General features: G+C 36.4%; 1 pseudogene across 1 annotated transcript in view; it reads right to left on the bottom strand.

Moving 5' to 3' along the window:
• Positions 1-16590, bottom strand: part of LOC114301627 (pleiotropic drug resistance protein 3-like) — a 196912-nt pseudogene that overhangs the window by 156548 nt on the left and 23774 nt on the right. The window contains exons 5-16 of the transcript XR_014357570.1: positions 16508-16584; positions 16361-16412; positions 16170-16262; positions 15183-15451; positions 14628-14908; positions 14150-14464; positions 13791-13893; positions 12567-12587; positions 12194-12274; positions 7770-7865; positions 3759-4226; positions 3013-3109 (exon numbers count right to left, since the gene is read on the bottom strand). The product of XR_014357570.1 is annotated as a pleiotropic drug resistance protein 3-like (transcript). The remainder of the gene's footprint in view (positions 1-3012; positions 3110-3758; positions 4227-7769; positions 7866-12193; positions 12275-12566; positions 12588-13790; positions 13894-14149; positions 14465-14627; positions 14909-15182; positions 15452-16169; positions 16263-16360; positions 16413-16507; positions 16585-16590) is intronic.

Raw genomic sequence — 16590 nt, 5'->3', positions numbered from 1 at the left:
GTCCTTTTACCCCATAAAAATAGGGCCAAACTTAGTGTTTGGTCTGTCCTATGTGTCTTTTTGGGTTATAGTTTCACTCAGAAAGGTTATCACTGTTATGACCATGTTTCCCATCGCCTTTATGTCTCTCGCCATGTACCTTTCTCGAACGTCTACCTTACTTTCAATTTCCTCCTCTCACCACCCTAGTTTCTAAAGAGGATTTGATTCATATTGATCTGTTTCCTTCTGAGGTCCCGTCTGATAAGTTCATCTCCACAGTTCCTTCTAAGCTTGTTCTATCTTCTCCTCCTACTTCACCTCCTTTGGTTTCTCCTCCTCCTCCTCCGTTGTTAGTTTATTCTCGTCGCGAGGTTCCTCCTCCACCAGTTGTGTCTATTCCTGCTGCTGATCCTTCTGCTTCTAACAACTCTGATCTTGCTGCACACCGATATCCTACTCGAGCGTGTCATGTTCCAAATAGGTTGGGTTAGTCTAATACATGTTTTTCTGCTTCCTATTGTACTTTTTTGTCTGCTATTCACTATTTTTCAGAACCTCAGTCTTACAAGGAGGCCTGTTAGGATCCTTATTGGATTCAAGCTATGGAGGATGAGTTGTCTGCTTTATAGAAAACTAGTACTGGGGAGTTGGTTTCTTTGCCTGTTGGTAAGAATCTGGTTGGTTGCAAATGGGACTACAAAGTCAAGACTCATTCTGATGGTTCTCTTGAGAGCTACAAAGCTCGTCTAGTTGCCAAAGATTTCTCACAGGATTATGGTATTGATTATGAGGAGACCTTTGCTCCTATTGCCAAGATGACTACTGTCTGTACTTTGATCTCTGTCATTGCTGTTCGTTCTTGGCCTCTTTATCAGATGGATGTTAAGAATGCTTTTCTTAGTGGCCATCTCACTGAAGAGGTTTACATGCATCCTCCCCATGGCCTTCACCATTCCTCTAGACAGGTTTGTCGCCTTCAGCGTGTTCTGTATGGTCTGAAGCAGTCTCCTCGTGCTTAGTATGATCGTTTTCAACCTGCTGTTACTGAGCTTGGGTTTCATCCTTGTGCCCAAGACTCTGCTTTATTTCTTCTTCACACCTCTACTGGATTTGTTGCATTATTATTGTATGTGGATGATATAATCATCACTGGTTTTGACTCTTCAGCTATATCTGAGGACAAGCAGCTTCTTTTTCGCATCTTTGAAATAAAGGATCTGGGCCCATTGCGGTATGTTCTTGGTATTGAGGTAGCTTTTTCTCCTAATAGCTACTTTCTATCTCAAGCCAAGTACGCCAATGAGGTTATCCATTGGGCCAGTCTTATTGACACTAAGATTTTTTATACCCCCATTGAGCTTAATGTAAAGCTCAACACTACTGATAGTGTTCTTCTGGATGATCCTACTTTATATCGAGAGCTCGTGAGTTGCTTAGTCTATCCGATGGTTAAACGTCCTGATCTTGCCTATGTTGTTCATGTGGTTAACCAGTTTGTCTCTGCTCCTCACTCCACATATTGGGCTACATTGGTTGGGATTCTTCGCTCTTTCTGCGGTACTATATTTCAGGATTTACTATTGTCCTCTACTTCCTCTCTGGATTTGGTGGCCTATTTGATTCTGATTGGGTTAGTGATGTTACTAATCGTAAGTCCACATCTAGTTTCTGTATGTTTCTTGGTGATTCCTTGATCTCTTAGAAAAGCAAGAAACAAACTATTATTGCTCGCTCTACTGCCGAAGCTAAGTATCGTGCTATGGCTCATGCTACTGCTGAAGTTGTCTGGCTTTGTTGTCTTATCTCTGACTTGGGCGTCCCTTAGTCTTCTCCAACCTCCTTCTATTGTGACAATCGTAGTGCTATTCAGATTGCATATAACACTGTCTTCTATGAGTGAACCAAGCACATTGAGATTGATTGTCACTTTGTTTGTCAGCATCTGTAGTCTGACTCTATCTTGCTTCCTTTCGTCTCTTCAACTCTGTAACTTACTGATTTCTTTACCAAGACTCACACCACTGTCCGGTTTCAATTTCTTCTTGACAAACACTCAGTGTTTTCTGCTAAAACACCTTGAGTTTGAGCGAGAGTGTGAGAATATTGTGTATATATGTGTATATATATATATATATATGGTAGTGTAGTGTGTGTATATTCTGAGAGATTAGGTGAATATTTTCGTTTCCTTTTAGTCTTAGGGTTATGAGTACTATATAATCAAATGTATCTTTTGTATTTTGATATAATTGAATATACAGAAAACATTCAGAAATCTTACAATGATATCCAAAAGAAATATCCGTGAAAGTATAATCCATGGCTTTCAAGAGTTTCTTGCCCTATGGTTGTGTTCACTGCCAATGTCCATAGAGCATAGAATGAATAAGAAGGTCTGGCAATCTATTTTACTTGCAAATAAACTGTAAGTAACCATTGGCCAAATAATAGCAGACTAAAACCTTTGCTAATATCATAGATCAAAAGTGTACCAGCTTGTATATTTTACAAGATCATCGTAAGCATCTATTCTACAAATTATGATTTTGCATAAAAGTGTAGAATATTAGATTATTGGGAGAAGAAAGAAAAATAACAGAAATAAACACACAACTCCAACTAAAACAAATAGTAAGCATGAATGTTGCCATCAAGGATTGACATATCAATATGATCTGCTACACAAATGAAGTTACTTTTATGGATGAAAAAGTACTAGACAACTTAATTTGAACTCAGAATATCCCCTGATAATTAGAAGAGAAGGTACATAAAGCAACAGTCAAGTTTGGGCAAATCAAAAACATGACCAATGAGGTATTGGCAAATTGATATGTTTATTCTACACATTATAAGCATTAGAGCAATAGAGAAAAGTGATGGAGGTCAAGCCAAAGTAAATGTGGATAGGGCTAGGATGGTCAAGTGGATGGCATTAGAGTTGTTTATCCAATAAATTAAGAAATTTTGTTTTCAGATACTCACATTTTGCCATCTTGGAGCTAGAAATTCATTTAAAGCAAGTCCAACCTTGCCATATGTCAACGAGGAAACCCAAAATCCCCACTTCAACCATGTTGGCATAGAGGTTGCAAGCAACAAGATAGCTTAACTTAAGTTCATCTTCCTAAATAATCATCCAAAAATCAAATTGGAAGAGTTATTGAAATCTTACATTTTGGGATGATGAAGCTGTAAGTTTCTGAATAAACTTGTATATTCAATTGCTAGTAATACAAAGATTACAAACAATATTTATAGTAATCCTAAACTTAATCTATAATAGGAAATAACCTTATACAATCAATCGAATATTCACTATCAACCTAGTTGATATATTTCCATAATTACAAAATATTCTCACACCCCTGCTCAAACTCAAGGTGTTTTAGCAGAAAACACTGAGAGTTTGCCAAGAAGAAACTGAAATCGAGCAGCGGTGTGAGTCTTTGTAAAGAAATCAGCAAGCTACAATGCCGAAGAGACGAAAGGAAGCGAGATGGAACCAGATTACAGATGCTGATAGACAAAATGACAATCAATCTCAATGTGCTTCGTCTGCTCATGAAAGACAGTGTTTTGTGCTATCTAAATAGCACTGCAGTTGTCACAGTAAAGGGAGATCGGAGAAGATTGAGGGACACCTAAATCATTCAAGAGACAACGAAACCAAACAATCTCAATAGTGGCATGAGCCACAGTACGGTATTCAGCCTCAACAGTGGAACACGCAATAACAGTCTGTTTCTTGCTCTTCCAAGAAATCAAAGAATCACCAAGAAATAAGCGAAGCTAGAAGTGGACTTATGATCAATGACATTACCAGCCCAATCAAAAACAGCATAAGCAACCAAGTCCAAAGAGGAAGTAGAAGACAACGGTAAACGCTGAAATATAGTACCCCAGAGATAGCGAAGAATTCGAACCAAAATAGCCCAATGTGTAGAATGAGGAGCAGAAACGAACTGACTAATCACATGAACAGCATAAGCAAGATCAGGGCGAGTAACCGTTATATAGACTAAGCAACCCACGAGCTCTCGATATAAAGTAGGATCATCTAGAAGAACACCATCAGTAGGGGTGAGCTTTACATTAAGCTCAATGTGGGTATCAGAAATCTTAGTGTCAGTAAGACCGGCATGATGAATAACCTCATTGGCATACTTGGCCTGAGAGAGAAAGTAGCCCTCGGGAGAAGAAGCTACTTCAATACCAAGAAAATACTGTAAGGGGCCTAGATCCTTCATTTCAAAAGTGCAAAAAAGATGATGCTTGACCTCAGAGATAGCAGAAGAGTCAGAGACAGTGATGATCATATCATCCACATACAGTAATAAGGCAACAAATCCAGCAGAGGTGTGGAGAAGAAATAAAGTAGAGTCCTGAGCACAAGGATGAAACCCAAGTGCAGTAACAGCAGCCTGAAAGCGATCGTATCAAGCACGATGAGACTGCTTCAGACCATACAAAGCACGCTGAAGGCGACAAATCCATCCAGAGGAATGGTAAAGGCCAGGGGAAGGGCGCATGTAAACCACCTCGGTGAGATGGCCATTAAGAAAAGCATTCTTAACATCCATCTAATAAAGAGGCCAAGAACAAACAACAGTGACAAAGATCAAAATACGGACAGTAGTCATCTTGGCAACATGAACAAAGGTCTCCTCATAATCAATACTATACTCCTGTGAGAAACCTTTGGCAACCAAACGAGCTTTGTAACACTCAAGAGAACCATCAGAATGAGTCTTAACTTTGTAGACTCAGTTGTAACCAATCAGATTCTTACCAGCAAGCAAAAGAACTAACTTCCAAGTACTAATTTGATGTAAAGCAGACAACTCATCCTTCATAACTTGAAACTAATGGGGATCCTGACAAGCCTCCGTGTAAGAGTGAGGTTCTGAAAAAGAATGAATAGCAGACAAAAATGTACGACAGGAAGCAGAAAAAATGTATTAGACTAACCCAACCTATTTGGAGAATAACGCGCTCAAGTAGGATATCGGTGTGTAGTAGGATCAGTGTCACACGCCAAATTTTTAATTACTCAGAAACATTACCGAAGCTTGTAATTTAGGTCCATTTTTTTTTTTTTTAAAATGTCCATTACCCTTGAGTAATAGAAACATAATGATACATGTTCACTCCTTTCACATCTATGATGAAATTATACACAAAAGGTACATAGACTTCATAACTCTTCGACTAATCAATTCGAATTTCTCTTCCTGAAAAAAGAATAAAACAACGAGAGGTGAGCACTAATGCCCAGTAGGGATCTCATAATCCTACAACAATAGCTAACACATAGATAGAAATGATCATGCATGAAGAGTGATACCATATAGTAAGGTGACATTTTGTAAATTCCAAAATATTATACAAAGAGTACCTTTTTTTTTTCTCTTAAAATTTCACTTGGACCTTTAAGGAAAACTCCCTGCCATACGTGAAATCTCTCATCATTAGCAAACCATAAATTCTCTTTGAAAACAAGTGCATTTAAGAAAGAACATCATCTTAAATTTATTAATCCGATTCCAAATTATTCCTCATTTCATTTCCATTTTTCCCTTATACTATTTCCAATTACTATACTCCATAACGTCAAAATCCAAAGGATTAGAGTTCAAACATAACACAAGAATAACAAACCCTTTTTAATTCAATTTCTCAATTATTTACAAAACAAAACTCATAATCTTCCCTTATAGTCACAAGCAATCCATTAAGTTCATCATCATCAATTCCTAATCCAATTACCATTTCATTTTCCATTCTCTTCAAATAATTTATATTTTCATTTTCCTTTCATGCCAAATTACACATCAAATTGAAATTTCACGAGTTCATTACATGTCACACATATTATTACGAACTCAACATGTTCCTCAACACATTCCACCTTTAGCCGACTTGATACGGCGGGATAGTGGGCACCCAAACTCATAACACCTTCCACCTTTAGCCGACTTGATACAGTGGGAAGTGGACTCCCAAAATCACCGTTTAGTTTGAAAACATCCCCACGTTTGCCGACTCCAAAAATGGCTGGGCGGTGGGCACCCAAGACATCACAACCTTCCACATTTGCCGGCTCCATAAATGGAAGGGATATGGACACCCAAAATCATCCATTTTCCACATTTGCCGGCTCCAGAAACGGCCGGCTCGTGGACACCCAAAAACATATTCCCACATTCATCTGGCGGTATGCGTAGACAGGACAATTGGGCACCTTGACTTCCCGCACGAGTACCAAATTCAACTCACCCAACACAACTCAACACAACCCAACTCAACTCAACACAACTCAACCCAACGCAACGCAACTCAACTTGATTCAACACAATTCAACATAATCCAATACAACTCAACATAATACAACACAATTCAACATTACAATTAGTGGGCAATGCCAACACGTCTTCCATTATTTTCCGTAACACATTAGTTCAATACACATCCACCATATTATAGACACCCCATTTTGACCGGCCCTAAGACATGGGCACTTTCTTTTGATTACCCGATGATGAAAATAAGAATATGCTATCTCATAAAATTCTCAGTGAAAAGATGGAATGTAAACTTTAATCCCAGCCTTACACCTGTTTTTGCCAAATTATTTTAGATCCATTCTCCATTTTCTTTTCCTTTATTATGTATTATATATATATTATGTTATATTATTATATAATATTTTATTAAATTTATTCGGTGCCATGGTTTCACCCACGCACCATACTTTTGTATATATATTAAATATTTTATATATTATTATATTATATAAGGGTATTATTCCCCCTTTGAAAAATTCACTACACTCCCATCGTGTGTTTTTTTGTTTTAGACTCGCTTTGGTTAAATTGTGTTACATATTTGGCCTGCTAAAATTTATTTTATCAGTCCATTTATTTTGTTATTTTATAATTTAAATGCTTTTGTGTGTTTTTACATATTTTTTTGGGTATTTGTACATATATTTATGCTACTTATACATTTTATATATTATAATATTACAAAATCACTGTGCACCTTTTAAAATCAACTCCTTCCACCGTTTCTTCTTTTGTCTTTTTCTTAAAATTATTTTCTATAAAAGGGGAAAGATCAGAGAAGGATGGGAGGGGATTTTTGGAGAGATCAGAAAAGTCTGAGAGAATTAGATTAGAGAATCAGAGAGAAAAAAAAAAAAAGAAGTGGTGCGAGAGAGTTTGAGAGAAAAAGAATCAGAAAGAAGGAAAATTATTTTTTTTTGAGAGAGAGAGAAAATAAAATATTTTCTTAGATATTTTTTATTTCCATTTCATCAATACACCATTCAGAAACCAACCACTAAACCTGTAATTCCAAATTTTGGACTGAGAATTGAGAACACATTCCATAGACTTGAGGGTAATCAAAAAAAAGTTTGTGACTCAGAAAATTCATCATTTCCCCAAAAGTTGAGTTTTCACAAACTTTCATATTTAAAAATGTAATATAATTTGTTTAAATACTTCATTTACTGCTTTTTATAACTTTTTTTTATCGCTTTAATAGGAAGGCCTCACCCACATATCTGTTGTAAATTACTTTTTTTTTTATATATATAATTGTTTTACCATTATAATGGGAAGGTTGTACCACCCCACATATCTGTTGTAATTTATTTATTTATTTATTTATTTTATATAACTGTTTTACTGCTTTAACGGGAAGGCTGCACCACCCACATATTTGCTGTAATTTAAATATTGTATATAAACTATTGTAATTTATTACTTTAAATAATTTACCCCACCGGATGAATAGTAACCTCCGGCGGTGAATAGTACCTCCAGTAGTGAATAGTAACCCCGACGATGAATAGTATCTCCGACAATGAATAGCAACTACGAACAAAAAAAGCCCGATAAGATGAATAACGATCAAGAAAGGTGAATAATGATTATCGTGGTGAATAGTACTGTCGGCAATGAATAGTGTCCCGGGATGAATAGTACTCCCGCAAAATAAGTTTCCTCACACAGAACGGAGCAGTCCTCCTGCATCAAGCAGAATATTTTCCAGCGATCCCCAAAGCACATGAAGTTTCTTTATTTTATTTTTTATTTTGAGAGTTTGTGAGGATTTTTATATTTTGCTGTAATATTTGTTTTCTTCCTCCTCCTCTATTTCGATATGTAATAATTCAAGTGTTATAATAATTCTTCATCCCCGTTTCTTTCTATCCCATTCTTTTACTTGCTTTCCTTATTTGTACATAAACATCATATTTATTTTTCATCATATTCATGCTTTGCATCCATGTTTCATGCATCTTGATTCAGCTAAGTTTGTATTTGTGGTTTTAATCAATTCCTATGTGATTATGTGCGTTACCTCATGTTCTTGAGATGATTCACATGTCATATCTTAGAAGCCGAATCTTTAGTTGCATCTCATGAGTGAATTGCATTAGGATTTTGTATATAAGATCATGCATATTTTACTAACTTTGTTTTGTAGCTTGTTCGCGGGACGTCAAACATGTAAATTTTTATGCTTTAGCATTCCGTTTATGCGTGTTTTTCTTACTATATTTAGCATTCCGCCATGAGGCTATTTGCTTATGTGATATAACTCTATGAATGCTAGTGGATGGAGGTTGTGTCGCTTAATTTGGAATAATGTTAATTTTGATGTTTGTAAACTCAATTTATTTGGGTTGTACATCTTCAAAAAAATTTCAAAACTACATGAAATCAAGTTGTTCCAAAGTGGGTGACATAGTCTATACTTGTATACTTTACATAGTAATTTTTTTAGGATTTATTAATTAATCGGAATATGAACATATAAAGTAAATAAAATTCATATTATGGTTTAGTAAAGGCTAATCTTTTGATCGGGTGAGCGGGGGTACTCAATTAATGACCTTCCCCTCTCATACCTAAGGTTCCGAACCGAGACAACTTCGGTTATGACGAACAGTGACCTTGGCATGAGTCATGGGTTTCCTAATTTCCCAAAATATTAGGTGGCGACTCTGAGATCTGATGACGCAGTCCATTTCTAGCAAAATGTTTTTTTGCAATAAAATGGATTTTCTAAAAAGTTGTCAAATCTGGACTCTTATCTACGTTTCACATTGCACTCGTGAGACTAGATCAAAGAGATCTCGGGGGTCTGAACTGTTTAACGCACGCGGGTACCCCCCGGGCACGTTACACATATATTAAAATTCCATTTACCTAACAAGTACAAATATGCTCCATGACCTTCTTCATTATCTACCAAATCATTCATTGTTTTGTTACAAAAATATAACAACACATTTATAGGGGCATGAAGATTCATCTTTAAAGTGTTCACCATCCTTGGGTTCAAACTATTTCTTTACTTCTCCATATTACTATCAAGTCTTCATACTAAATTTTTTTACAGCACAATGATTATCAATTGCCATCGAAGGTTATAAATTAAATCTCCAACATTTAATTTTTTTTTATGCAACTTATTCATATAACAACGTCATATTTCACAATCTCTCATTTATCATTATTCACACTCATCTTAACCCAACATAGACTTAATTTCATAAATTTAATGTTAATTGAGGTATTCTTCATTTTTCCAAAAATAAACTTCATAACTAAAGTTGAACATAAATTCGGGCTTTTAGTTTTGAGGTATAGAATTACTTTCTAACTACACATTAAAATTCTTAAATCTTCACTTCATCATCATACCACAAATTCCATATCATCCATATCATTAACAATGTCTTCCCTCCAAATTTTGTTTCATATTATAACATGATTTATAAGGTCCACAACAAGAGTTCAATCGCAAATTTTACATAATTTCCAAACACTTCCAAAATTCAATTAAACTTGTATATGTGCAATTCAATACTTCAATTTCATGATTCTACTTTCAATTTAAGCAAAACCATCATCTATCTTCATGAACCAAACTACAGTTTAAGAGAAATTGAAACTTTTCGCCCAAACACTTTCTATTCCAACTCTCTTATTACTTATACACCCAATTTCATATGCCCATAATTATAATCCAAAAATTAAACCCCAACATTTCAAACCCTAAACCCCCAATCTCATGATTTATCATAATATGCTCAACAATATAAATTTTGTATTTATATAAGAAAATACTACAAATATATCTATAAATAAGAGTATTGAAGGAGAACTAGAACCCCTACCTCAAGGATCAAGCAAGAAAGCAAGGCTCCAAGAAGAATCCTTTGCAAATCCAAAATTCAATCGGTTGAAAATGTTGAGCTTCAAGCCTTCTTCTCTTTTTGGTGAGAGATCTTGTCCAAAACTTTGAGGAATGGAAGGTATTTGGGTCAAAAATCTAGGGTTTTTCGGACTTAGGGGGAGAGAAAGGAAGAGGGAAAAGGAAAGTGCAAAGAATGATCTAGAAAATCACTTTTTAAGTTGCTAAATTCGCGCAGTCCGCTCGAGCACTTATTTTCCTGCTCGAGCGTACCTGCTTCCAGCACAGATACTAAAACTTCAAATGGGTATTACTCTCTCACCCGGACTCTATTCTAGGTCGTTCTTGTGTCCAAATAGAAGCCCCAGAGACAAGCTTTCTAATGGTTCTAGCCTCACACCCAAATTCAAAGTGTGGAAAAAGAAAAGGGTAAAAGAGTGACGGTTGTTCATAGAAAGATTATCCAAATTAAAGTTTTTGGTCCAATCTTACTTTACCATCATATTACCACTTCGATCAATGTCCCAAAATAAAACAAGCGGGCTTTAAACACAATAATAAAAATGTCAAAAGCAATCCTACTAGTCCTAAAAATTCAGACTCAACCAGGCAGACCGCTTGAGCATCCAATTTTGCGCTCGAGCGAACAGACTAACAAAGCCGACCTGCTCGAGCAACCACTCCTACACTCGAGCGGAAATTCACAACTCTTAGAATCTCGGATAGATTGCAAAAGTACTGGGAGCCTTACAAGTCCACTCGAGCGTCAACTCTTGCGCTCGAGCGGAGGGAAAAATTCTGGAGTGTGACAATCAAAGTCATCAGAAGTAAGAGGATCAACAACAGGGGCAGACATAACTGGTGGAGGATGAGCCTTACAACGAGAATAAATTAACAACGGAGGAGGAGAAGTCGAAAGAGAAGAAACGGCTAGAGGTGAAGCAGAAGGAGAAGATAGAACAAGCTCAGGTGGAACAGTGGAGATGCACTCATTAGATGGGACCTCAGAATGAAATGAATCAATATGAACCAAATCCTCTTTGAAAACTAGGGTGGTGAGAGGAGAAAGCTAAAAATAAGGTAGACATTCGAGAAAGACAACATGGCGGGAGACATAAAAGTGACAGAAAACAAGGTCATAGCAGCGATAACCTTTTTGAGTGAGACTATAACCCAAAAAAACACATAGGACAGACCGGGCACTAAGTTTGGTTCTATCTTTACGGGATAAAAGGACAAAACAAGTAGACATAAACACGCGAAGAATGGAGTAATTAAGAAGTTGGGAAAACAGAACCTCATAAGGAGACCGATCAGAAAGAAAGGGGGTAGGCATACGATTGAGAAGAAAAGCAGCAGTAAGAATTGCCTCACCCCAAAACGGAGCCGGAACGGAGGTAAAGAGAATGAGAGACCTAGCTATCTCAAGGAGATGACGGTGTTTACACTCAGCTCAACCATTTTGGACAGGTGTATCAGTACATGAAGTTTGGTGAATGGTACCCAATTTGGCCAAGTATTCACAGAATTCAGTTTTAAAGTATTCCCCACCCAAGTCAGACCGCAACAATTTACTAATAGACCCAAACTGTGTAGTGACCATAGACTGGAAAGTACAGTATATCTAATAGAAGTCAGAATTATGAGTCATAAGATAAACCCAAGTGTAACGGGTGCAGTCATCAACAAATGACACATAGTATGCAAAATCCCCTTTGGTGAGAATAGAAGAAGGGCCCCAAACATCAGTATGAACTAAAGAAAATAGTGTATCAGATATAGAAGTACTTTTATGAAAAGGTAAGGCTATCATTTTGGCAAGTTTACACCCCTGACATTCAGTAAGTTCACTAGGAGAAACTTTACCCAAGATACCCGACTGAGATAAAGACCGTAAGCGATCAGTAGACAAATGCCCTAATCTAGAATGCCACAAGTAAAAAGGACTAGCTAGATAATCTAACTGAAAAAAGAAAAAGGCAGTCGAAGAGGTTACCATAGACAGATGTAAGCTCTCTACCACATAGAGGTCTCCAACTCTACGGTCGGTTCCAGTCTGCTGCTTAGACATCCGATCCTACACAGAACAAATAAAAGAAGAAAAGATAACACCAAAACTAGAGGCATCAAGCTGACTAATAGATAATAAACTGACAGATAACATAGGAACATAAAGACAGATAGAATAGAGACAGCAGACATAACAGATGGTAGGACAGACCCAACAGATGTAACAGACATACCAAACTCATTAGCAGAATTGACAGTAATAGGAAAGGGATGAGAAGTACAATTTTAAAGTAAAGGGAGATGAGAAGTCATATGATGAGAGGCACCAGACTCAAAAATCCAGACAGACGAAGAAATACCTGAAGAAAACCCAAGCAAACCTGAATGAAGAAAGAAAACAATGGAGACAGATGGTGATGGTTGTGAGGTAGACAGTATATGCTAAAACTGACTGATTTGAGCACTCAAAGAAGCCAGGTCAGGTTCAAGAGTCGGAGCAGATACAATATAATTAGTGGGAGGAGTCCAGAATTGGTTTTGAGATTGCTGAAAAAATGAGGTAGGGAGACGTCCCTCTTTGGGATAGTGGTACTTCTAATAGCCCCTCTGATGGCAGAAGGCACACTCATTAGAAGCCAGAGACATCATTATAACCAGAAAACTAAAGGGTTCAAGTGTAATAAACCCTAAATCCAAAACCACAACGTAATAACCAGAAGAGTATTGGGTCTAAATATAATGTCAGTAAACTAATATCAGATGGGTCAAATACCAAAGAAGTTGAGACCCAACCTCAGAGAGAGAGAGCGAGATATGGGTCAAATACCAGAGAAGTCGAGACCCAACGAGAGAAAGATATCGAGACCCATGAAATCAGAAAATCTAGGAGAAAGTGAAATCATTACAGAGAAGCATCGCGACTGAATCTTCGGTCTCTCAACCTAGTCGATCCAGATGAAATAGTCTGATGGGTCAAACGAACGACCTAGATGGGTCAAATAAGAGAGACGAAGCAACCAGATAACAAAGCTTCCAAAGAACTAGAAGTTCCAAAATAGAGGACCAGAGAGAAGCAAAGTTAATCGTGATAGGTCACCCATGCAAGTCAGAGGAGTGATGACCAGATGTGTCTCGACTATAACTAATCATAGACCAAAAAACCAGAGGGCACGAAGCAGAGGCAGAATCAAACTCAGATGAGTCATGAGGCAGAAGTAGTCAATCGCGAATTGTTCACAAGGCAGAGGCTGAGTGTCACAAACAAGAGGGAACCACGAACGAAGCCTATAGTCAAACCAAACACACATGGAAAAAGAAGTAGTTGTCGACTTATAGGGGTTTGGGTCAATGACGGCTTTGATACCATGTAAGTTTCTGAATAAACTTGTATATGCAATTGTCCGTAATACAAAGATAACAACCAATATTTATAGCAATCCTAAACCTAATCTATAATAGGAAATAACCCTATACAATCAATCGAATATTCACTATCAACCTAACTGATATATTTCCATAATTACATAATATTCTCACACAAGCCACTAAATAATAACACAAAACAATACAAACAAACTACCAACTATTGTAGAAGCAACCACGGTGCGGAAGACAGATGCCACAAAACAAAACATGGATGTAGCTGCTAAGTGTAGAGCTAAAAATAGAATGAACTGAAGAAAGAACCTAAGATACAAGGCAATGATAGAAATTAATTCAAAATTCCCATTCAGTTTCAAAAGGGTGTGTTCGTGTATAGGGTGAATGTTTATTTGAAAGTACCAGTAAAGCTTCTGGTTGCTAAATGACTAATCTGAGTAGTTGATTCAAATATTGGTAAAACAATGACAACTTGTTCAAATCAAAGACACATTTCAAGAAAAACAATATATATATATATACAATGAAGAATAAAATGCAAGCCTTGTCGAGTGGCACTAACCTCCCAGCCTTAGGACTGTATCCAACGACATAATAAGCCAGAGATGTCCAAATTAGAGCTGAAAACAATGAAATAGGAACCTTCAGAATGGTGGCTGGGATTGCATATGCCCAAGTTGGATAGAAGTACAAATCTCTCTGTTTGTAGAAAACTGCAAGTCTTCCAACAGTCAGGGACAACTCCGAAAATCCATTAAAAAAAAAGAATGATGAGAGCATAGAACAAAGCACCCAGATAACAGTTTGCATGAATGGTATCAACATTCATTTGAGTTTGCAAAAATACAGTCATTGCGACAGATGCAATGATAACAAGCTGTAAAGAATAATAATTGAAGGTGCAATGATAACAAGCTGCAAAGAATAACAATTGAACACAAAGATTAACAATTTAACAATGACACAAAAGCATGAACGGCTAAATGTTGAATTCCAAAAACAAATAAAGGATAGAAGAATAAGAAAGTATTGATCACAACCTGAGTTGATTTGAACACATAAATAAAAGAATTCCTCCTCATGATAAGAAGTTCCCTTGCACGCAGGCTCGAATGAATGCCTATTTAGAAAGAGAATACTTGCTAAAAGAAATTGCATTCTTGTGGCTATGAGGCTTCGAAAATGGCTTTGATAGTTCCTCATCTAGCTTCTTACCAAAAGGCGATTCCTTGAATTTCTTAGAAAACATGTCAGCAGAAATGTAATTGCAAGATTGTTCGGTTTGGTGCCAGTATTGTGCTTGATCTTTCTTTGAGATAACCTACAATGCAGTTGTTATTGTTAACTAATAACTCATCTCAAAACTCCATGTGCCGCCAGGAACTTTTTTATAAAAGAGTTAAGCAAATTCACGTATCATACAGGTTATCAAGTAGGTGGTAAAAGTTTAAATATAGGATCCATTGTTTGTTCCGATATCATATTAAATCAGCTTGTCTAAAAACGTAAGTCTTTTCACCATTTTTAAAGTACCCTAGAAGAATATAAGAGCATAGGGAAGAATTCAATATGATCCACGACCACGAAAATCTTACCTCTTGGAGGAAGTCAGCTACCCCTTTCCTTTTAGAACACCTAAACCCACAATCCTCGAAAAATTCTAGAACATGACTACAGGGTCCATGATACACAATCTTCCCTTCTGCCATGAAGATAATGTCATCAAAGAGCCACAAGTATAGTAGCATCTGTGATATGTGTTAGCTGTTGAAGACAATCAACAATCTAATATGTGGTGAAACTGTCTAAACCATTTGATATTTCATCCATAAATAGAGATTTTATGGACCTACAATCATTTCACCTGTGAAATACCAATACAAATTACTGTTCGAGAAAATAAAAGCATGCACGTAGCAGTAACATTCAACTCATGTCCTTGAAGTTGAAAGTTTTCTTGATAACGGTAATGTAATTTTTCCAAAGATTATCACCAATGCCAAATATGATGTAGTCGTGAGTTGAATTTTACTCTTTTTTTTTTTTTTAATGTTATGCTAGTTATGAGTTGAATTATTTAGGGGGACGTACGTATAAGTTCTAATAGGTGGACTTATTATCTAATAAGTCCTATGATAATTAATGACATTTTTCCATCAAACACTATTAAAAAAAGGTCACTAATTGTTAATTTTTAGCGACAGTTTAAAAATTTTGTTACAAAACATGTCACTAATTATAAGTTTTAGTGACGGTTTCACAAAAAACGTCACAAAAAGCATTACTAATTTTCAATTTTCAACAACAGTTTGAAAAATTCATCACAGAAAAACGTCACTAATTGTAAGTTTTAGCAATAATTTATAAAAACCATTACAAAAAAAAAAGTTACTAATTGTCAATTTTTAGCAACATATGAAAAAAAATTGTCACAAAAAATTATTTTCAATAGGACTTGATGGCAATTAAGTTCAACTATTAAGACCTATAGGTAGTTTACCCAATTAGCAATTGAAGCTGTCAAACTAAAGCATTCAAATTGTACATAGGCCAGATCAAGAAAAGAAAATCAGAAAGACTACCTGTAGTCAATCTCTTCTTTTGACCACCTGAGATACCTCTTCTCATGGCATCTCCAATCAGTGTATAGGCACAGATATCAAGCCCTAGAATCTGAGAAACCAAGGCAATGATGGCCAAATCATCAACAGTTCAATTTTTTTGTAGGAATTATAACGAGAAAGATCATTGTCAGATATGTTAAAGGAGTACTTCAAAATGTAGTTAGTCTGAAGGGTTGTTTTTTGTCCTTCAGCAGAAATTGCCTGTGAAAAGAAATATAGTTAAAACATTACAATAGATAAGCTCATGAGAGAGAGAGAAACACATACACACACAAGATCAGAGAAATTAAAAGTACCTTCATGTAAATATCTACGTCGGGGTCTGGAACTATTCTTGACTGCTTCTCTCTTCTGCTAACCTCAATCATAATCTCTGCAC

This window comes from Camellia sinensis, chromosome 2 (assembly GCF_055761805.1).
Source record: "Camellia sinensis isolate YWXY chromosome 2, ASM5576180v1, whole genome shotgun sequence".
Classification (NCBI taxonomy): domain Eukaryota; kingdom Viridiplantae; phylum Streptophyta; class Magnoliopsida; order Ericales; family Theaceae; genus Camellia; species Camellia sinensis.
Note: the sequence above shows the minus strand (reverse complement) of the source record. Positions and strands in the feature narration are given on the sequence as shown.